Source organism: Sorex fumeus, unplaced genomic scaffold (assembly GCF_029834395.1).
Source record: "Sorex fumeus unplaced genomic scaffold, SorFum_2.1 ptg000063l, whole genome shotgun sequence".
Taxonomy (NCBI): Eukaryota; Metazoa; Chordata; class Mammalia; order Eulipotyphla; family Soricidae; genus Sorex; species Sorex fumeus.
The window spans coordinates 32,021,513-32,045,933 of NW_026606120.1; the positions used below are offsets into that span (position 1 = coordinate 32,021,513).

A 24,421-nucleotide genomic window follows, 5' to 3' on the forward strand; every position below is an offset into this window, starting at 1 on the left:
ATGTGTTGATCCAGCCCATCAAGTCTGCCGGAGGGGAAAGGGTGTTGCCCCATTCGCCCTCTCCTCTCTGGAAAGAAAGATGGCGGCCACATGGGAGCCTTGTGGACAGCAGGTATGAGCTGGGAGTGTGGGGGCGACTAAAACCTCATGGGAAGGGGGGCGTTTCGCTCCGCCCTTCACGCCCTACTGAGGCCACCGGTTGTCCCCCGCGAGCGGCTCTCCAGCACGGCCACGACTCCAGAACACAGAAACCAATTTCTTAACTATCTGACTTTCAGTAGAAATACTTCCTGGGTCAATAGGTAAAATAGCAGAAATCCAAAACCAACATTTAATTCTTGAACCCAGCTGTAGAAAGCAAATCACTTCACAATGCTTTTTCAGCATGTCTGATTTGGGGGGGGGGGTAAACTCTAAATAATAGTGGTGAATCTTTTATTGGAACAATGAATCTAATCAAAGCAGATAGAGTGTTAACTAGAATTCATCTGCCTCACAGGGACGGGGAGGGGTGGGGGGTAGGGTTTTATTGGGGTTCTTCATGGTAAAAAATAAGTATTGGTAAAGGGAAATGTGTTTGATATCTGCATGACTGAGACATAAACCTGAAAGCTTTGTAACCTTTCCCACAGTGATTCAATAAATAAATGAAATAATAAAAAAAAAAAGTAGTCGCTAAATTTCGGTCTCCATATCTGAGTTCCTCTTTGACACTCCAGATTCCCGTGTATAGTTGTCTCTCTTCTCTCCCCTCTCCTTTGCTTCCCTTCATTGCTGTCAGGATGTCCAAGGATCACGTGGTTGCAGTGCTTGCTAATTCAGCTATGATAGTCTGGGGCTGCACATTGTGTGGCACCAGAGCTCACAGTGGCAGTGCTAGGGATCGCCTTTTGCAATGTGAGGCGGTGCCAGGGATTGGTCTCACACTCACATCTGCCATGAGAAACAATGTTAGCAGTTCCCATAAGGTTCCCATTTGGGTTCCCCAAACCCGCACCATCTTAAATATTCCCTCCAAGCCACCAATCTTTTTACTGTCTCTATTGTTTTACCTTAAAAGGTAACCAACAGAGTGTCATATAGTTGGAATCATATAGTATATAACCTTTTAATATTGATTTCTTTCACTTGATAATATGCATTTAAATTTCTTCATGTCTTAATAACTCATTTTTAATAGTGATAAATTTTAATGATCTAGTATATAGACATTATTATTTATTTATTAAAGTACTAAAAGTCATTTCAGTTGTACTTAAAGTTTTGGCAATTATGAATAAAACTACTATATGCATTTATGTATGGATTTTGGTGTGAAAATAAATTTTCACCTCTTTTTGTGAAATACCAAGAACCCAATAATTGGTACATATTTTGTTCTTTAATAAGTTATAAAATTGTCATCAGTTGCCCTGTCACCACCAGCTCATACCTGGCTTTCCTATAAGCTCTGAGGCGGCGGCCATGAGGGCATACCGGCTCATTCTTTACACCCTACCGAGGTCACGAGTTGCCCCTAACGAGTGGCTCTCCAGCACAGCCATAACACCAGATACACATAAACCAATCTCATAATTATCTGGCTCTTTGCGGAAATCCAAAATCATTATATAACATTCTATGATTCTCATACCAGCTATAGAAAACAAAGTATTTCACAATGCCTTTTCAACAATTCTGATTGTTGGGTGGGGGGGATTCTAAACAATAATGGTGCATCTTTTGTCGAAATTATGAATGTAATCAATGTAGAGAAGAGTTAAGTGGAAATCATCTGCCTCACAGGCATTGGGAGGGGTGGGAGGGGGGTATATTGGGGTTCTTGGTGCTGAAAAATGAGTACTGGTGAAGGGAAAGGTGTTTGATGATTTTATTTATTTATTTATTTTTATAAAGATCAAATTAACCATGGCATAAGAAGCTGGACCCTTTCATCTTAGTCTCCTCTCCTTTATTCTAATATTCTACCAGTAACTCCCTCTTTACTTTCTTGTCCACACAAATGGTACCACCTTCCTTCACACATGGTGTTTCTTTTGAGTGGAATATGCTTCTCTACCAGCCCTTGACTCAGTTCAGTCTGCTTATCATTTAATCTCAGCCATTATTTCTGTATTAATTAGCTGCACTAATTTTCTTAATGCAGTTCCTTATCTTTTTTCTAGACCAGGTTTTTGTACATCAAAAAATTTATGACTAAAACCTCCTCCTATTAGATTGTTCATCCTCTAAGAGAAGGTAATATTTACAATACTCACTACTTTATTCCCAAGTGTGATTTGTATGGAATCCTGAAGACAATAAGACCCCAATAAAATTGGCTAAATGATGATATAGGAACATAAAGCTGCTTGTGAGTTCTCTGAAGTAGTAGACTGAGATAAATTTGCTAAAGTACCTTCATAACTGGAGACATAACTGCCTGTGTGCTTTGAAGAGAGGGCTTTATAAATATTCACTTATTACTTGTATCACTTGTCATCCCGTTGATCATCAATTTGCTCGAGCGGGCACCAGTAACATCTCCATTCGTCTCTGTTGCATGCAAGTGTAGCCCAATGGCATCTACTAGCTCCAGGAACACAAAGAGTCTCAAAGAGTCTCAAAGAGGTCAGGGTTTTGACGAAGAAGTCTGACCATCTCGTAGGTGGGTGGCCACACGTCCTTTTGATGCCCCGTGGAATCCAGTTGGTAGCAGCTCTAGTCAAGTGGTCATCTCTAAATCACATTATGAGTTCAACCCATCTGAGTTTTGATGCCTTGGAAAACAAGACAGCACCCCGATTCTTGATCATCAATGAAGATCTGAACTCTGGATTCCTTCTCTCACTTGAGTGAAATGTGATATTCCAAGCATAGCTCTTTTAATTCCTCTTTGGGAGGCCCAAATAGCGTTTTCGTTCTGTTTTTGTAGGGCCTAGGTCTCTGAGGCATATGTTAATGCAAGAAGAACAGTGGAATCGAAAAGATGTGCCTGGAACCGGAGGTTCTTTATCCTCTTTACAGCGTCTTCGATGCTCTTGAAGGCTCTCAACACTGTTCTCTTCCTCCTGCACAGTTCTGGTGCCAAGTCGTTTCTCATGTTGAGTTCTTGACCCAGGTACACGTAGCTGCTGCGTTCAGAGATGCTCATTATGTTGAGAGCAAATGGAACATCAGGGACTAGTTCATTTTTCATGAACACTGTCTTGGTGAGATTCAGCTGCAGTCTGACCTCTCCACACTCACAGTCGAAGTCGACCAGCATTTGTGCTGCTTGGCTAATGTTTGGTGTTCTTAATGTTTGGTGTCATCAGCGTAGCAGAGGTGTGTAGTTGCTGACCGTCTATCTTCACTCTCATTCCTTCCCATTCCAGTCATTGCATGACGTTCTCGAGGGTGGCACTGAAGAGCTTTGGTGAAGTGGTATGACCCTGCTGTACCCCTCTCTTTACGTCGATGATCATTTCCTTGTAGAATGGTGAGATGCTGGTGGTGAATCCGTAATACAGCTCGCAGAGGATTCTGATGTACTGAGTTTGAATGCCCTGTTTGACTAGGGCTTCGATGACCACTTCAGTCTCAACAGAAGGCCTTCTTTAAATCGATGAATGTTAGACAGAGAGGCATCTTGAACTCTTGTGAAACCTCAATGAGCTTGGTTATCTTGTGGATATCGTTGATCATGCTGAATCCTTTTCAGAACCCGGCTTGCTCGCATGGTTGTCCTACCTCTAGTGTTCTGCCTATTCTATTCAGGATGACTTGAGTGAACAATCTGTAGACGATGAACAACAGGCAGATCAGGCGATAGTTGCAGATGTTGTGGTTATCTCCTTCTTGTACAACAGAACGGTCCTGCTGGTTTTCCATTGGGACAGAACCTTACATTCAGACAGGTAGCGTGTGAAGAGCTGAGTCAGTATATTGATGTGTACTGGTGGCAGATTCTTCAGGGGTTTGGGTCTGACCTAGGTGCTGTTTGCTTCTTTACCCGGTGTAATGGTGTGTCGGATTTCGGAAGAGAGAACACTGGGAATGACATATCCATCCTGCAGAATTTGGTATGTGAGTAGGTGGATGTGGCTATCAAAGAGATCCGAGTAGAAGTCTTGGATAATCTTCTCCACTTCTGCCCTTCTGGAAGATGTGATAGATCCATCAGGACATCGGAGGGCAGTCATCTTGGTCTTGTAGTTGACCTAGAACAGGCGAGTGTTGCGAATACTTTTCCCGGCTCCTGCCACATTGGCCAACAGTGCTGCTCTTCTCTCTTTGAGGTCTTTCTTTATCACTTCTCTGCACAGCTTTGCAAGCTTAGACGTTAGCTTGTGGTTGCCTGAGGCTCGCGCCAAACCATGTTTGTGAATAAGCTTTAGAGTTTTTGAGGACAGGCGTCTTTTTGTGGCTTTTCCACTCTCGACATTCCTCGAGCAGTCATGGAGGTGCTGAGCCAGTCGATCATATTCCTCGTTGATCTTGTCAACAACAGCATCTTCCCACATTGCCGCAATAGTGCCAAAGAGCTCCCAGTTGGTGGTCATTCTGGAAGTTCTCTTCTTAAACTTTGCAGTCCTTTCTCCCCACTCTGTGAAGTAGAATTTTGCACGAAGGAAATGGTGGTCTGATCCCATTTGTAATTTTGGGACAACGGTGACATCAGTCAGGCAAAAACGTCGATTGAATATGATGTGATCTGTTTCATTGTGGAACCATCCACCAGGAGACTCCCATGTCCAACGTTTAGATTCAGCATTCTGGAACTTTGAGTTACCATGGATGGTCTTGGTCAACATGATGAACTCAGACAGTCTCTTACCCTGCTTGTTTCATTCTAGGCCCTGGGTCCTTATGTGGAGTTCTTCAGGCGAGATTCTCGGTTCTGTCTTGGCATTAAAATCACAGCAATAATCTTGTAGAAGGTGTGGTCTTCTTTATAGAACTTCTCAAGCTCCATGTAGAACTTCTCAATTTCTTCTTCATCATAGTTGGATGTTGGTGTGTAGACAACAAAGATAGAAACTGCCAGCAGTGAAGTCACATCTATTCAAGTGTAATCATGCAATTCAGGTTGCTAGGCATTTGAATGAATCAATGCTCATGGTCAAGTTTGTGTTGACAAGGACACTGGCACCACTGACACATCTATTTTCGCATGTTCCGAGAAACAGTTCTTCTCCAGTGTCAAAAATGGTGTGACGTGATTGATGCCTTCTTGTCTTGGTTAGACCAATGATATAGTACTTGATCTTCTGCACTTGCACCTCGATGAATGCTTCCGATGACAGCATATGTGCATTGAAAGTACAGACAGTCATTTTAGTTCTTCTTCGTTTTGGCAGCCTAGTTCAGCCCTGAGATTTAATCAGCCTCTCCTTGCTCATCCTTCTTAATGCTGCCGTAGTGGGGGCTCTTTCACGGTCAGGGTGAATGAGGCCCATTGTTGTTACTGTTTTTAGCATATCAAATACGCCACGGGTAGCTTGCCAGGCTCCACCATGCAGGCAGGATACTCTTGGTAGCTTGCCAGGCTCTCCGAGAGGGATGGAGGCTTTTAGGACGGCCTCTAACCACCCTTGCAAGTGGTCCCATGGCTCACAGTATATTTGAACCCATTCAAATATGGTGCGGAATATGGGTATTAAGTGTCTTATGATGTGTTGCGTGGCTGCAAAGCAGCTGTGCCATCTGGTAAGCAGCCTGGAGCATGGTGGCAGCTGGGTAGTGGAGGTAGTGGAGGTAGTGGAGGCAGTGGAGGTCGGCTCATGAGTTATTTATCTGCCACCAGCAGGGTGGGTCTTCTGGGTGAGGTTCCTGGGATATTGGGGATTGTTGGAAGCAGGCAGAGGATCTGTTTCCGGGTCACATTGAGCCTGGATTCCAAGGTCACAAAGTTCCATTTTACCTGGTTCTGTGGGGCTTCACTCATGCGTGGGTTATAAATATTATAAATATTGGTAGGATTAAATTGAACTGTATTCACTAATTTCACTAATGTGCCATATTAGTCCTATTGAAATATACACTTTGAACTGTCAACTGGGCTGGAGTGATAGTACAGTGGTAGGGCATTTGCCTTGCACGCAGCCAACATGGCCAACCTGAGTTTGATTCCTCCTCCCCTCTCGGAGAGCCTGACAAGCTACTGAGAGTATCTCGCCTGCACGGCAAAGCCTGGCAAGCTTCCCGTGACGTATTCAATATTCCAAACACAGTAACAAGTATCACGATGGAGACGTTACTGGGCCCGCTCGAGCAAATCGATGAACAAAGGGAGGACCGTGACCGTGAACTGTCAACTACTGAGCATTTATCTATGAGTTACTGTTATTATTATTATTACAATTTTAATTCTTTTGTTTGGGGGTGGTCACACCCAGCAGAGCTTTTTCCTAGTGTTTTTTCTCAGACATAATGCAGAGCTTACTCCTGGATATTTGCTCAGGGACCACTCCTGGCAGTACTCAGGAGAACATATGCAATGCTGTGGATCAAACTGGGAACAGTGATATTTAAGGTGAGTAACTTAAACTCTCTACCCCTGTACTCCTGTACTATCTATCCAGATACTGAGCACCTCTGGGTGTGATCCAAACCACCCCCTCCCATTTTTTAAAATCATTTTAAACTTCATTTTAAGCATTTTAAGCAGCCATCAGCAGTGTATGTTCTTGAGAGGGTAGATCTGCAGCTATGTGACAGCTGTGTTGTGGTATCTCTGTGAATTGAACTGCACTTCAATAATGATGCTGACACTAAACATCTCCTTGTATGAGGACATGAAAACTTCACAACTTCCTCTGTAAAGCATTTGTTTAAATCTTATAACCATTTATAAAATTGAATTGCAGGTTTTCTTACTAAGTTTTAAAAATTCTTTATATCAAATAAATGACTTGCAAATATTTTCTCCCAGATTGTGGCTCCTATTTTTATTCTCTTTTTGTTTGGTTGGGTTTTGTAGTCACACATCTGGTGATATGACAGGGCTTATTCCTGGCTCTGTGCTCAGGCATTATCCCTGGTGAAGTTCAGAGGACCATCTATGGTGCCAGGGATTGAATCTGGGTCAGCCACATGGAAGGTGAGAACTTTACACTCAAGCTTTCTCCCAAGAAAATGGCTGTTGCAACAAACTGTAAACATAATTAATAAAGTCTTTTACAGTAACAAGGGAAATACAATTGAACTAAAAAGAAAGCACCGGTTTCTCCAAAACTAGATTACTATTGTGCTTACTATACATAACACAAATTTAAAACAAATTACAAAAGTGGACTGTTTGAAGTTTAAAATTAGTGCTTAGATTTTTTTCCTAGAAAATATGTTCATATTAAAAATCCCATCAAAGGGTAACGTTTCAGCAAAGGGAGGTGTAGCCTTTGCTTTTATTCTGTGTCTTTTGTAGAGTGAAAGTTCTTAGTTATAATAAAAGGTCTTATTTATAAAATTTTTCTTTGGCAGATTGTTGTGTAGTCATGTCTTATTTAAAGATTTAAATCTTATTTTTTGGAAGCAAAGTAGTTTTATTGGCACTTAGAAAGATGCGAGGGGATAGGAGAGGACAGAATATGGGCTTCTCTAGAGTGGAAAAAACGAGTGTCATAGAGATAAGTGATCATAGAGATATATGTTTAAGGGAGAACATGAGCTTGAAGAGCAAGCCTAAATCTTATTTCAAAGTCTTTTTGTTATATATTTTCTCAAAAACGAATCCAAACTCAAACAATTTTCTCCTGATTTCATCTAGAGTCTTTTGCAGTTTAAATTTCACCTATGACTTATGAACTATGACATATTTTTGGTTACTAGATATCCAGAACACAGAGATGCCCTCCAAACTTTTTAGTTCAAAATGACATACACCAAGATGTAACATTGTTAAATAATTAAAAGCCAATGAGAAGGAAAAATGTTGAAGGCTGTGAGTAAAGAAAAAATGCATAAGCACCTCTATCAGTCTTAAACAATCATAGAAGGTGGGAATAAGATAAATAAAATGGCACAAAAAAGGCCAGGGAGATAGGATGATTATCAACATGCAAGATTGTGTGTCCTGCATGCAGGAACACTGGGTCAATCTGTGAAACTGCATGACCCCCCAAACACTTCTTTATTATTATTTTTATTTTTGCTTTTTGGGTCACACCCGGCGATGCATAGGGGTTACTCCTGGCTTTACACTCGGGAATTACTCCTGCCAGTGCTTGGTGGACCATGTGGGATATTGGGAATTGAACCCGGGTTGGCCGCATGCAAGGCGAACTCCCTACCCGGCTGTACTATCACTCCAGCACACATCCCCCCCCCCCCCTTACCCCAAACACTTCTAAGAATAAACTTGAACAGCACCAGGTGTGGCCCAGAAACAAAAAAATGAAAGAAACGTTGGTGGTGGGGTAAAGTGAGAAAACTCCTGGACCCTTTAACAAAATGGAGAGAAAATAGAAGTAAACAATGAATATTGGTCCTGTTCAGAAGGGTAAAATCAGAGAGCTATCATCTTCAGAAGATTCTCCACCAAGGAAAGTGAATAAACCTAAAACACAGCTCAGAAGTCCATGCCCACGGAGGGGGATGGACACAGACAGAGACTAAGACTGGGATTTTTCTGGGAATGGGCATGGAGGAAGCTAGCTGGTGCCACAGGGCTTTTCCCAAGAGAGCTTTGAGCCCTGCCTGAACAGGAAACCACCTACCAACTGTTGCGCTAGCACTGCCACCAAAAGCTGAGGGCAAAAAGGTGGCAGGTAGTTTCTTCTGCAGTTTCTTAATTTAATATGCTGAACAGCTCAGCATTTGGTAAAAGATTAGGTTTGGTCGTAGTTGGTGGTTCTTATGTTAGTGTGAGTCCAACGGGCAGCCAGGCATGGGCAAATGCAGGCCCCTTGGAGGACACTGGACTTGCTGAGGGGCTGCGGTATCCTCTCAGGCACAGGAGCCTAATGACATGACAGCCACAGTCAGGAATCAGAAACTAAAAATCCTTGGTCTACCACCAACTATTGATCTTCCTGTCCACGGAGTTACAGTTGACCTAATTGGCTCATGCCAACAGGACCTGAGCAGCGTTTTAGATAAACACAAACAGCGCCAGTCTCTGGGTAGAATCTGCAAACAGGATCCTTATACTGCCAGGTCTGTACAAAACCACAATCTCACACAACCACCACCCCTCTCAGTCCTCCCACCATATCCATTTACTGAGTGAGCACTGAGGAATAAAAGAGATTCTCAAGGACAAACTGCATAAAGCCATCCAAGCAAACTGAAGAGGATCTGTCGTTTTGTGTTTGCATCTTGAGTATACTCTTGTTTGCAATAAATGACACTACTTTCCATTTATTTAAAAAAGAAAAGAAAACAACTGGTGTTGGCAGGGATATGGTCAAAAAGAGATCCTCGTTCCTGTTTGTGATAATGTGCTCTAGCTCATCTTCTGTAGAAAAAAGCATGGAGATGTCTCTAAAAAAGCAAGAATAGGGGCTGGAGCAATAGCATAGCGGGTAGGGCATTTGCCTTGCACGCAGCTGACCCGGGTTCTATTCCCAGCATCCCATAAGGTCCCCTGAACACTGCCAGGAGTAATTCCTGAGTGAACAGCCAGAAGTAATCCCTGTGCATCGCTGGGTTGAACCCAAAAAGCAAAAAAATAAAGCAAGAATAGAGGTCACATATGACCTAGAAATTAGATTTTTTATGCCTAACTCAAAATATTAAAGCATTAATTAAAACATTTACCCACAATTATGTTCATTGCAATGCTTAGTAAAATAGCCAGGAAATGGAAGATACTCAAATGAATTAGATAAAAAATTTGTGGTATATATACACAATAAAATGCTATGCAACCATAACTCAAGATGAGATCATGCAGTTCACTACAGTGTGAATGGAACTGAAGGGTATTATGTTATGTGAAATAGTCAGAAGGAGGAGAACAAACACCAAATGACTTCATTCCTCCATGTTACATAGTGAAACAAAACAAGGAAATCACTGTATCACTGTCATCCTTTTGTTCATTGATTTGCTCGAGCAGACTCCAGTAATGTCTCCATTTGTCCTAGCCCTGAGATTTTAGCAGCCTCTCTTTACTCAATGGTGCCACATTGGAGGCTCTTTCAGGGTCAGGGGAATGAGACCCATTATTATTACTGGTTTTGGCATATTGAATACGCCATCTAGGAGCTTGCCAGGCTCTGCTGTGAAGGCAGGATACTCTCAGTAGCTTGCCAGGCTCTCCGGGAGGGAGAACTAGACTATAAGAGGTTGCAAGGCTGCAAATGCAGCTGTGCGCTGCCAGGAGCTTTGTCTTATAGTCTCTGGATCTTGGCCATTGATGGTATTACAGGGCACCAGGGGCAGTTTGTGGGTGTGACTGCCTAGCTACTGGAAAATGGGAGATCTGGGCGGAAAAGGCCCAGTCCCAATCTGAGCAGGCTTGGAGATCTCAGACCCGAGTCCCGCACACCTGGGATCCTCTGCCGGTTCCTTCATGTGTGAGGCTCACCCAGGAGTGTGGATAGTGGCCTTGAGCATGGCTGTGGCTGGGTTACAGAGGTCTTTGGCTGCCGGGGCTCTGCTCAGGGCGGAGAGTGAAACTCAACCCGCCTCCCTCTGAGGGGCCCTGGTGAAGACAGCCAGGCGGTGGGTCAGGAAATAGGCAGCATAAAATAATAACAAAGCCTTGGTGACATGGTGCATGGAAAATCATAAATGTTAAAACTCTTGCCCAAAGTAAGAAAATGGGTCTTGGAGAGGCAGCACAGGAGTTGAGGCACTTGCTTTGCCTCCCACCCTTCTGGATTCAAATCCCTAGCAACGAATATGGTCCACCCAGCACCACAAGGGGTCACTTCTGTGCAGTGCCAGGAATCGCCTCTGAGCACTGTTGGATATATTCCCAATTCTCCTGATTACCACTTATTTAAGTGACAGTTTACTAAGTAATATAAGAAGGAAAAAAGAATTAAAAAGTTAAAAAGAGACAGCATTAGAGCTCTATGAGAGAGATTTAAGAAAAATCACATCTATATTAATGTAGTTCCTAATGAGAATAAAGAGAGAATGGGAAAGAAACACTAGTAGAAAAAACCATGACCAAGAACGTTCCCTGTATGAGGTCTAAGCCATATTTCCAGATTCAAGAAGCGTAAAGACCCTCCCTCCCCTCAAAAATAAAGTAAAATCCCCAACAGAACACCAGGATATATTTCAATTAAAATGAAAAAAGCCAAAGATAGAATCCTTAGAACAGCAAGAATGAAACAAAAGCTTTCATAGGACTCCCAAAAGATCTAGCAAATGAACCTCTAATATCCAGAAGGTAATGGTATGATAAAGCCAACACATTGAATGAAGCAGGCATCCAAACAAGGCAACTCTACCAATCTAGGATGATATTTAAATTAGAAGTAAGAAAATGGTTTTGTTGGTTTTTGTTTTGTTTTTGGGCCACAGTCAGTATTGCTCAGGGCTTACTCCTTGCTCTGTGCTCAGGGATCACTCCTGATGGGCTCAGGACACTATCTGGATGCCGGGGACCAAACCCAGATTAATGTGTACAATATGTTTAAGGCTCATAGGACATTGTCATTACACAGATAAAAACAACCTCAGAAGTTCAGAGATAAGATCATGGTCACTATCACTGTCCTCCCATTGTTCATCGATTTGCTCGAGCGGGCCCAGTAATGTCTCCATTGTGACATTTGTTACTGTGTTTGGCATATCAAATATGCCATGGGTAGCTTGCCAGGCCTTGCCCTGCAGGCGAGATACTCTCGGTAGCTTGCCAGGCTCTCCGAGAGGGGCTCGAGCTCGAGCTCGAGCGGGCCCAGTAACGTCTCCATTGGAGACTTTGTTGTTACTGTGTCTGGCATATCGAATACTCTCAGTAGCTTGCCGGGCTCTCCGAGAGGGGCAGAGGAATCAAACTCAGGTCGGCCATGTTGGCTGCATGCAAGGCAAATGCCCTACCGCTATGCTATCGCTCCTGCCCAAGATCATGGTATTTTTTTAAAAAATACATGAAAAAGGCACAAACAAGAAGAGGCAAATGAAATCTGACCACATTAAAAGCAGATATTAATGTAAAAGAAGACCAACAGTCCAAGACAAATGTCACAGTCATCTAAAATCCAGTTTAATAAATGGCAGTAAACTCTTTTTATCTTAGTAATTTTGCTTAATTTCAATGGCCTGAGCATACCAAGAAAATGGCATTGAATTGTCAAAATAAACCCAGCCTTCTGCTGTTTACAAAAGCTATACTTGACTATCATGACAAACATAAGTTCAGAGTAAAAGGTTTGAAGCAACTACAGTGGCAAATCATTGCCTAAAATAGATTAGGGTGGCTATACTTCAACAAATTAGACTTCTAATTTAAAAATGGCAGTGAAAGACTAAATGGATATTATGTAAAGATAAAAGCATCAAGAAGACTTAACACTTATTAAATATATGGAATGTTCCCATCTAGAAGTAGTAAGGTACTTAAAAGTAAGGTATTGTATCAACCAACCCTAGCATTGGCCTGAAAGACGGAGCATTGTGGGAGCGACCCTAGAACCCCGAACACCCCCAAATAACATTCCTGAAGATATATGCACCTGGGCCAGAGAGAGTGAGTGTTAAAGAGGCCAAGTATATGCCCTGCATGTGGAAGGTCCGGGTTCAGTCTCTGGCACCACACAGTCCCTTAAGCATTTCCATGAAAAATACAAGCAAAGAGCCAGGAGTAGATCCTGAGCACATCCATTCAGGGCCCAACTTCTGCACTAAGTGAAGGAGAATCAAAACACATGAAACAACTATTAATAGTCCTAAAGAAAGATGTCAAACAGCAACACAATAGTACTAAGAGACTTCAACAGCCCCCTTCACCACTGGATAGACAAACCAGACCAAAACAGTAAAAATCAATAATGAACCATAGTCTTAACTAAAGGAAATATAAGAGCTGGACTTTATAAACATGTATAGAGTTCTCTGGGGCTGTAGCGATAGCACAGCAGGTAGGGCATTTGCCTTGCATGCAGCGAACATGGCCGACCTGAGTCCGATTCCTCCGCCCCTCTCAGAGAGCCTGGCAAGCTACCCGTGACATATTCGATATGCCAAACACAGTAACAATTGTCACAATGGAGACATTACTGGGTCCTCTCAAGCAAATCAATGAACAACAGGAGGACAGTGACAGTGACAGAGTTCTTTGTTTCCAAAAAATAAATAAACATGCACAAGGATCATTCTGCAGGACAGATCAAAATCAAGAGGACAGAAATCAATCAAGTATCCTCCTAAACCACAATGCTGTGAAGGTAGGAAAATACACCAAAATAAAACTGGGGAAAACTCAAGCACTTGAAAATTATATAAGTTACTGCTGAACAGTGGCTCAGAGAAAATTAAAGATGAAATAAAAAGTCTCCTGGTACCCATATTTCCAGGAGAAATACAAGCAAAGAGCCAGGAGTAGATCCTGAGCTCCTGAACCCATAACAAGAATGGAGACATTAACTCCAGGACTTATGGGACACTGCTAAAGCTCTACTGTGAAAGAACTTCATGACTCTTCAAAAGTTCATTAGGAAATAAGCAAAGCCTCAACTAAACAATCTGGATTCTAAGTGGGTCCGGTGAGATAGTACAGTGGATAAGGCATTTGCCTTGTACAACTGACCTGGGTTCAATTTTCAAATGATCCCCTTAGCACAGAGCCTGGAGTAAGCTCTGAACACTGCTGAGTGTGGCATAAAAAAACAAAACAAAATACCAATCTGGACTCTAATTACAATATTTGGCAAAAGATTAAAGGAAGCCCAGCATAAGCTGAAAAGAAAAATGATTTTTAAAAATAGAGCAAAAATCAACTATATATGTATATGTATATACAGATATATAAACGTAGTTCAAAATATTAATGAAACCAAGAGCTATTTTTTTAAAATTATTTATTTATTTTTTAATTAAATCACTGAGATACAGAGTTACAAAGCTGGGTTTCAGTCATGGTTGGGTTTCAGTCATACAGTGTTCTAACACCCAACCCTCTACCCCTGTACACTTCCCACCACCAATGTCCCTAGTTTCCCTCCTGCCACATTACCCCCAACCTATCTGTATTGCAGGCACTTTACTTCTCTCTCTCCCAAGAGCTATTTTTTGAAAAATGAAATAAGATGGGCAAATGCTTAGCTATTCTTAGTAAAAGAATCTCATGAAGAAAGAAAATTGATTAATCAGATCAGAAATGTGAGTGGGGAAATAACAACAAACTCCAGAGAAATAGAAAGGATTAAAGATTATTCTACAACTTTGTAAATCATGGTGGTAAATGAAATTTCAAATGAAAAAATATCATTTTTTGTCAAAAAATTGGAGAACCTACAATAAATGGATACAATTTATAGAATCCTAAAACTTCCCAAAATTGGATCTGGCAGTAGAAAACCTTAACAAGTCAATTACTAACGCAAAATTGCAATCATAATCAAAAGTCTTTCCCAAGGGGGTATGGTGCTGCCAGAGGTCAACCTGTACCTGCAAGGTGAGTGCATCAACAGCTTCTTGGTGCTTTCAGACTTCCTGATACTCCAAATTGCCAATGTGCCTTTGGCCAGATCCCACAACTTGGGACCAAGTTTACCAAAAAATTAAATAACCCAAAATTAGGTATGTGAGAGCCACACCTACAAAACACCTCCGGCTCAGCTGTACAAGCTCATTTATTGGCCTTATTTCAGAGACCCATAGATAAATCTCAAAAGACAACAAAATCCACAATTAATCTCGGACCCACACATGGCTGAATAGACTGGGGTAAATTGGAGGAGGGCAGGTTGGCCTGGAGAATGCCCAGGCAGAGCTTCCAGCAGCCACTTGTTTCCACAATCCAAAATCACCACCATCCCTCAGTCTGACTCCAACTCAGGACGGACCTCACCAAGATATAATCTGCTGAAAATTCGGATATGCAGGCTTTGTGACTGAAATCTCCAGACCTTCTTAGACTTGAGATGGGCTACCTCCTCCCACTTCCCAATACACCTGGAAGCACTGGCAGTCACCCCCACGAACCAGCTCCAGTGCCACCATGTAAGCTCTGCTACCGGCCTTGCTTCAGAGATCCCTAAATAAATATCAAAAGAGATAAAAAGCTGCAGTTAATCTTGAACCCGCATAAGGCTGAGCAGACAGGGTTAAATTTGAGAGGGTCAGGTCAGTCTGGTGCCTGCCCAAGCAGAACCTCTGGGAGCTGCTTGCTCCCACAATCCAAAATCGCTGCCATTACCTTGGTCTGACTCCACCGTCTCAGGACAGAACTCACTGAGACATAATCTGCTAAAAATTCTGGTATGCGGGTTTTGTGACTGAAATTTCCAGGCTTTCTTGGGGTTGGGATGGGATACCTCCCCCAACCCTCTGGTACTTCCAGAAGCCACAGTACAAAGGGGCCACCCAATTGAAAAGTTACTCCAGTCTTACCGTCCCAATAAAAATACCAAATGCTCTGAACAAACACCATGACCTCTTGGCACCTGTATTGCAATCAATAATGCACAAAAGGAAAAGGAGAGAGAGAGAGAGAGAGTAAGAAGAAAAGTGCATCCCATAGAGGGAGGCTGGAGGTAGGGTATGATGTGTTGGGGGATGGTGGTAGGGAAATGGGGCATTAGTGGTGGGAAATGTACACTGGTAGAGGATGGATGCTGGATCATTGTATGGCTGAAACCCAATTATGAACAGCTTTGTAATGGTCTATCTCATGGATATTCAATTTAATTTTTTTTAAAGTAATGTGGAGTTCATGCCCAATTCAATCAGCTTAATCAATGGCTGAATAAATAACAGTAAAGGTAAAGGTAAAGGCCCTCCCGTTGATCGTCGATTTGCTCGAGCGGGCCCAGTAACGTCTCCATTGGAGACTTTGTTGTTACTGTGTTTGGCATATCGAATACTCTCGGTAGCTTGCCGGGCTCTCCGAGAGGGGCGGAGGAATCGAACTCGGGTCGGCCATGTTGACCGCTTGTAAGGCGAACGCCCTACCGCTGTGCTATCGCTCCAGCCCAAATAACAGTACTCCTGCATTAAAAAAATGTCTCTCCCAAATGGTCTGTAATTCCAGGCAGTTCTTTCAGACCTTCAGTGAGGATATAGCCTTGCTGTATGTCAGTAGCCTTGATACTACTTCTTAAACTCTTCCAGAAAACTAAGCAGGATTCTTCCAGCTTCTATGATCAACATTATGATGTTACCAAAAGCATACATGCATTAACACTGCCCAAAAAAATTATCAGGAAAACTACAGACCAATTTCATGATAAATTTTCATGTAAAGATCCTCAACCAAATCTTTGTAAGCCAAATTTGCCAATATGCCAATATATTAACTGGATCATATACTATGATCAAGTGGAATTTATCTTAGGGATGCAAGAAGATTAACATATGCAAATTAATGTGATACAGCACATCAATAAAAGGAAAGAAAAATAGTTATCATGTCAATAAAGTCAGAAAGTATTCAGTAAGAGTCAACACCATTTATTTTATTAATTTTTTAAATAAAAATTATTGAATCACTGTGAGATGGTTACAAACTTGCATGATTGCATTTCATTCGAACAATACTCGAGCACCCATCCCTCTACCAGTGGACATTTTCCACCACCATTGTTCCCAGGGTCCCACCCACAACCCCCACCCTACCCCACTCCCTGCCTCTGTGTCAGGTACAGTCTTTCTTACTCTCTCTGTCTAATTTTGGGCATTGTGATTTGTGATAGAGATATTAAGAGGTCATCGTATTTGGTCCTTGGTCTACTTTTAGCATATAACTCCCAAACTGGTTGATCCCTCAATCATCATTTACTTAGTGGTGCCTTCTCTGTCCTAACTGCTTTTTCCCCCAGCACATGGGGCCGGCTTCCAAACCATGGTCAACACCCATTTATGATTTTGAAAACAACCCTAAACAAAATAGGGATAGAAGCAACTTAACTTCAATAGTAAAAGTCAAATACAACAAACCTACAACTAACTCAACAACTGAAAACTGAAAGCATTTCTCTAATATTAGGCACAAGACAAGGATATCTGATCTTACCACTATTATTCAACATAGTTGTGAAATTATAAAGCATAGACAATAGGGGAAAATTAAAGGGATTGAAATGGGAAAACAACACATCATTATTGATTTAAAGATGACTAATATATAGAATACCCTAAAGACTAAGTCTTCCAAAATGCTTTGCACAAAAAGTCTATACAAAAATTTGACTTCAAAATGGGTGGTGAAATCTGTTATATTTTGATATGTAATAATGATGTAAAAGATAAGTAAAATAAAAAAGAAAAATCTCATTTACCACAGCGTCAGAAAAAAAAATCAAGTACCTTGGAATTAACAAAGGAGGTAAAAGAATTATTCAGTGAAAATTATAAATCAGTATTAAAAAAGTAGTAGTCACAAGGAAATGAAAACATATTCCTCGTTTGTGGGATAGAAAAACTAATACTGTTCATCATTCTAACCCAGCAAAAGGGGGACAGGGAAAAATGACAGAGGCAGGCTGGGGGGCAGGAGGGAAGCCCAGGACACTTGTGGAGGGCAGTGGACACTGGTAACGGGACTGGTGTTGGAACATTGTACACCTGAAACTCAATTATGATTACTTTGTAATTCACTGTGATTTAATAAAAAAGAAAAATTACTGTCTGATTCATAGCACTATACATATTAAATAAAATTCCCATCAAAATTTCTATGGCATTCCTCAAAGTCATAAAACAAATATCTCTAAAATCTGTATGGAATTATAAATTCTCAGGATTTTCAAAACAATCCTAAGAAAATAGAATATGGGAGGCATTACATTCCCTAACAAACTATAATATAAAGTCTAGTGATCAAACTGGAATAAATACAGATTTTTCAGACAAATGAAACAATTGAGAGTACAGATATTAAACCTCAGATACAAGAACAGTTAATTTATGATATGCATATTAAGTGAAGAAGTAAAGACTCTTTAACAAAGATGCTGGGAAAACTGGTTAACTACATGCAAAAAAAAAATCTCTATTTCATTCCATACAAAAAGTTAACTCAAAGTCAACTAAAGACACAAATATTCTGAATCCACAAAATGCATTGAGAAAATTGTAGTTATCTTCATAATATCTACATAGTTATCTTCCTGATATTAATCTTAATACTTATTTTTATGATACTGACCTCAGAGGAGTCTTCAAATAATTGAATCCAATTGGCAAATAAAATAAAATAAACAAATGAGACTATACTAAACTAAAACAATTCTGCTCTGAGAAAGAAATGTTGGCTGAGCATCTCAGTAGGTAAGACCCTCTCTCCCTCTTCCTCTTCCTGGTGAGGTTACTCTCCCGGCTAACAACCCTTGGACCATTGGAACTGGAAATATAATTTTTCTCCCTTCCAGAGGATTCCAGCATCATCCACTCGACCACTCTTCTCTAACTTAGCAGGCTACTTCCACCCTCTACCCAGACCCTACACTTATACCTCTTATCACTGAGTGAGGACCTGGAGGGAAGGAAAAGAGCAAGCCTGACACCTGTGAGTCTCCCGGGGGAATAACTATACCCTCCACACAGCAGGGGGGAAGATCTGTAGAAGCCCACTCTGCCCAATGAGTGAAAATAGTAACACAGAAGGTTCTACTGGCACAAGCTAGCAATGTAAACTCAGAAAATAACTTTAGTAACACCATGGTTAGGTGCTTTAGTAAGATCAAAGAGATGATGGTGCAGGTAGAGCTATCAAAGCACAGGAAAGCCTGAGAGCAGAAGTGAGAAAATCACATTTAAAAGTGACAGAAAAGAAGAGCATAGTAGGTGATATACAAAACTCAATAGAAGGTCTGAGCAACAGAGTAATACTAGCTAAGAAGATAGGTGCACTCCAAGAAGAGATGCAGGAAACATGTAAAAAACAATAAAATATGGTGGGGAAAAAAGAAACGAACAGCACATCAGAGAACTATGGGATGATTTCAAGAGGAATAATTTAAGATTCATTAGTGTCCCTGAAGAACAGGAAGGCAAATTGAACCAAAAGCAGCTACTTCAAGACATCATACATAGAGTTCCCCAGCATGGAGGCATCCAGGCATCCTCCAGCAAGAGGCCCAAAGTTTCCCCAGTAAAAATAGACCCAAACAGTAAAACTCCAAGATATTATAACAAGAACGACAAATGCCAAAAACACAAACAAAACTCTGAAAGCAACAAGATCACAAAGGAACTTACATACAAAGGAAAGTTCTTAAGACTCATAGCAGATGGAGCTTATGAGCCAGAAGAGAATGGAGGGCTCAGTCAAAAATTTAATGAATTGAACATCTCATCAAGAATATTCGATCCATACAGAGAAGATTAGCATGGCCCCTGCGCAAGGATGACACGCAAATTCGTGAAGCGTTCCATATTTTTGAACACAAGGGATTGCCCTGCCACAGAGGCAGGGTGAGATGGGAGGGATGGGGGTGGGAGGGATATTATCCATGGTGGTGGAAAATGGGCACTGGTGGAGGGATGGGTATTTGATCATTGTATAATTGAAACCCAAGCACAAAAAATTGTAAATCTACAACTGTACTTCATGGTGTTTCACTAAAAATAAAAAATAAAAAAAAAGAATATTCGATCCAGCTAGAGTATCATTCAGATTTGAAGAAAAATTATACAAAATTCATAGAAAGGCAAAAGGTTAGAAAATTCAAAGTCCTGATATCAGTCATGCACAAAATATTAAAGGAGGGATGGTGGAGGGAAACTGGGTCATTGGTGGTGGGAAATGGATACTGATGGAGGGGTGGGTGTTGGATCATTGTATGAATGAAACCTGTTCATGAACAGTTTTGTAACTATGTATCTAATGGAGACTCAATGAAAAAAAATAAAATTATATAAATAAAATAAAAGACAAACCTCTCAGTACTTACTCATGGTACTTATAGTTTCCCTCTACTAGATTAAAAAGCTGTGCTTATTTTTATCTTGTAAGGGTTTTTATACTTTTTTTTAAATGTAGGAGTACTGCTATTTATTCAGCCACTGATTAGCTGATTGAATTGGGCATGAACTCCACCTTACTTTTTTTTCCCATTTTTTATAATTTTATTTATTGGGTCACCATGAGAGTAGTTACAAAGCTTTTGGGTTTAAGTCTCGGTCATACAATGAAACACCCATACCTTCACCAGTGCCCATTCTCCACCCCCCAAAGCCCCAGTATATCCCCATCCCACACCTTCCCCCTACCTGTGGGACAGATGATTTCCACATTACTCTCTCTCTACTTTGATTACATTCAATATTTTGACACCAGACCCACCATTATTATTTGGGATTTTACCCCAACACTTAGATCTGCTGAAAAGGCAACAGTAGACAATTTGTTTTCTATTGCTGGTTATGAATAACATATGACGTCATGTGGTTGCAGTAGTGGCCACACGATTTTGAAATTCCGAAATTTTAACAATTAAATCTGGAGGGATTTCTGCCATAACCTGCTGCGTTTCGAGATTTGTTCCTGAGTCTCTTGGATCATGGCCATTAAGCAGCTTGATCAGGAGTCAGAAAGGCCATTAGTGGGTGGCGACTGAGAGTTTCGTTAGGATGTGGAGGAAAGGGCCGGCTCCACCCCCATCCTGTGAGGCCCCCGTGTTTCGTCACTGCGGGCCCAAACCTGACTGTCCAATGACCTCCGGTGGATGGCAGCCACCGAGCCGCCAAGGGGGATGCAGGTGGAGAGACAGCACCCTTTCCCCCCTGGGGTGGCTAGGCAACAGTAACCTACTGCAGGGTCCGGACACATTTCTGCCAAAAGCCGTTGGATTTCAAGGTGGGTTTTTATACTTTTTAAGTAATGAATTAATGTTCTTTTTATATTAAATGTTCTATGTATATTCAGCTCATTTTCTTAGATCCATAGAGTTTCTGGGGGGAGGAGGAAGAAGGGGGTTGAGTCACATCAAGCAATGCTCAGGATTTATTTCATATAAATTTATTCTATTAATTTTTACTATAAAAAGATAATTTTTGAATTTTTTCAACTTATCAATTGACAAATTTGTAGAATTTCAGCAGGAGTTTAGCTTTACTCATCTATATGGTTAGATGAGTAAACCATATAGAAATAGAAAAGTCTCTCATACATAAGACAAGGTTGCCCATTCTCACTACTTCTATTCAATATAGTACTGGAAGTTCTTGCCATAGCAGTTAGGTAGGAAAAAGATATCAAGGGTATCCAGATAGGAAAGGAAGAGGTCAAGCTATCACTATTTGTGGATGACATGATACTATACTTAGAAAATTCTGAAGACTCTACAAAAATGCTCCTAGAAACAATAGGTTTGTATAGTAAAGTGGCAGGCTACAAATTCAACACCCAAAAGTCTATAGCTTTTCTATATACAAATAATGAAAGAGAACAAAGAGATATTTTTAAAACAATATTGTCCACAATGGTGCCTCAGAAAATCAAGTATCCTGGAATCAGCTTAACTAAAGAAGTGAAAGACCTATCCAAAAAAAAAAACAAATACAAAACACTACTTCAAGAAATAAAAGAGGACACTAGGGAACGCAGACACATCCCCTGCTCATGGATTAGGAGGATTAACATTGTCATAATGGTAATACTGCCTAAAGCACTATACAGATTCAATGAAGCCCCTATGAGGATAATAATGACATTTTTCAAAAAATTAGACAAAACACTCCTGGAATCCATATAGAACAATAAACCCCCACTAATAGCTAAAGCAATCCTTGGGAAAAAGAAGATGGGTAGCATCACCTTCCCCAACTTAAAACTGTATTACAGAGCAGTAGCAATTGAAACAGCATGGTATTGAAATAAGAACAGACCTGCAGACCAATGGAACAGAGTGGAATACTCTGTCACAGACTCTCAAATATATGATCGCTTAATTTTTGATAAAGGAGCAAGAAATGTGAAATGGAGCAAGGAAAGCCTCTTCAACGAGAGGTGCTGGGAAAACTTGACAGGTACTTGCAAAAAAATGAACTCAGACCTTTGTCTAACACCAGGCACAAAAGTCAGATCAAAGTGGATTAAAGATTTCAATATCAGACCTGAATCCATAAGGTACATGGAGGAAAATGTAGGCAGAATCCTCTATGACATTGAAGCTAAAGGCATCTTTAAGAATGAAACACCACTGACCAAGCGAGTGGAAACAAACATAAACAAATGGGACTGCATTAAACTAAGATGTTTCTGCACCTCAAAAGAAACAGTGACCAAAATACAGAGAAAGCCCACAGAATGGAAAAAATTATTTACCCAATACCCATCAGATAAGGGGTTAATATCCAGGATACACAAGACTTTAGTAGAACTGTACAAGAAAAAAACCCCAACCCCATCAAAGAATGGGAAGAAGAAATGAACAGAAACTTCCTCAAAAAAGGAATACAAATGGCCAAAAGGCACATGAAAAAATGGTCTACATTACCAATCATCAGGGAGATGCAAATCAAAACAACAGTGAGATATCATCTTATACCACAGAGACTGTCACATCAAAAAGAACAAGAACAACCAGTATTGGTGTGGATGTGGGGAGAAAGGGACTCTCATTGTTGATGAGAATGCCAATTGGTCCAGCCTTTCTGGAAAAAAATATGGGCATTCCTCAAAAAACTATAAATTGAGCTTCCATATGACCCAGCAATACCACTTCTGGGAATATATCCTGAAGGTACAAAAAAGCACAGCAGAAATGACATCTGCACATGTATGTTCATTACAGCACTGTTCACAATTGCCAGAATCTGGAAGCAATCGAATGCCCAAGAACAGACAACTGGTTAAAGAAACTATGGTACAACTACACAATGGAATACTATGCAGCTGTTAGGAAAGATGAAATCATGAAATTTGTTTATAAATGGATGGCCATGGAAAATATCACGCTAAGAGAAATGAGTCAGAAAGAGAGGAACAGACATAGAATGACTGCACTCATTTGTGGAATATAAGCACTGTTGAGCTGGAACGATAGCACAGCGGTAGGGCATTTGCCTTGTGCGCAGCTGGCCCAGCCGAGCCCGGTTCAATTCCTCCGCCCCTCTCAGAGAGCCCAGCAAGCTACCGAGAGTATCTTGCCTGCACGGCAAAGCCTGGCAAGCTACCCGTGAGGTATTCAATATGCCAAACAGTAATAATAAGTCTCAAAATGGAGACGTTACTGGGCCCGCTCCAGCAAATCGATGAACAACAGGAGGACAGTGACAGTGACAGTCATCCTGTTAATAATCGATTTGCTCGAGAGGGTACCAGTAGCATCTCCATTTGTCCCAGCCCTGAGATTTTAGCATCATAAACTTTATGCCTTCTCTCCGCAGATGTGGTACGTGAGCTGGATGTCCTTGGCATAATGGTGATGCACTTGGCGTGGATAGTGCAAAAGTTGGTATCCTCAAAGAGCCCACTAGGTAGGCCTCGCAGGCCTCCTGCAGCACCATGATGGTCGAGCTCTGGGAGTGCAGGTTGGTCTTGAAGTCCTGCGTGATCTCACACACCAGCTGCTGGAACTGTAGCTTATGGATAGGCAGCTCGGTGGACTTCTGGTAGCAGCAGATCTCAAGCAGTGCCACGGTGTCAGGCCGGTAGCGGTGCAGCTTCTTCACGCCGCCCATTGCTGGCATGCTCTTGCGGGCCGCCTTGGTGGCCAGCTGCTTGCGGGGTGCCTTCCCATTTGTCGACTTGCGTGCCATCTGCTTATTACAAGCCTTCTAGTTCTTCCCAACTCAGCTGGAGACTCCTTCAGGGTTAGGGAAATGAGGCCCATTTTTTGCTCCTGTTGTTGGAATATTCAGTACATCACGGGTAGCTTGCCAGGCTCTCCGGGCAGGAGCGGGGGGGGGGGGGGGGAGAGGGGGGAGATGGAGGCTTTTGGGGCAATCTCTAATTGTCCCTGCAGCTGTTTCCAGTTTACCGAATGTAAGCTCCTGATGACCAGCCTGCTGTAACAATTTGCACGCAGCCAGCACTCACCTGCCTGCATCTCTGGGCAGCGCCTGGGGCATCTGTGACCTCAGGTTGACCTCCTTGAGGTGGATGGAGTGTACTCAGAGGTTGTTGAATAGCTGGCAGAGCAAGACCCCATCACACAGGGTCTGTGCCAGGTCGAACACATTTCCCAAGTTATTTGGTGGTTGGCGGACAGCGTTCTGCAGTGGATAAGCCATTGCATGGGCAACTGTCACTGTTCCATGCTCAATGGTGTTGTGACTTGGCCCAGCCAGGAAAGATGGTGATGCTGCAGCCGCCGCCCTGGTTCTTTCTTGCCCTGCCGACCCGACGCCATTCTGTCTTAATCCTGCAGAGCAACCAGTGATATCCAGCAGG

General features: G+C 41.7%; 2 pseudogenes; one reads left to right on the plus strand and one right to left on the minus strand.

Moving 5' to 3' along the window:
* The first annotated feature begins 19,366 nt into the window (after nt 1–19,366).
* On the plus strand, nt 19,367–19,464 carry LOC130036277 (uncharacterized; annotated as a pseudogene).
* A 3,932-nt stretch (nt 19,465–23,396) lies between these two features.
* On the minus strand, nt 23,397–24,261 carry LOC130034981 (histone H3.1-like; annotated as a pseudogene).
* Between the last annotated feature and the right edge of the window lie 160 nt (nt 24,262–24,421).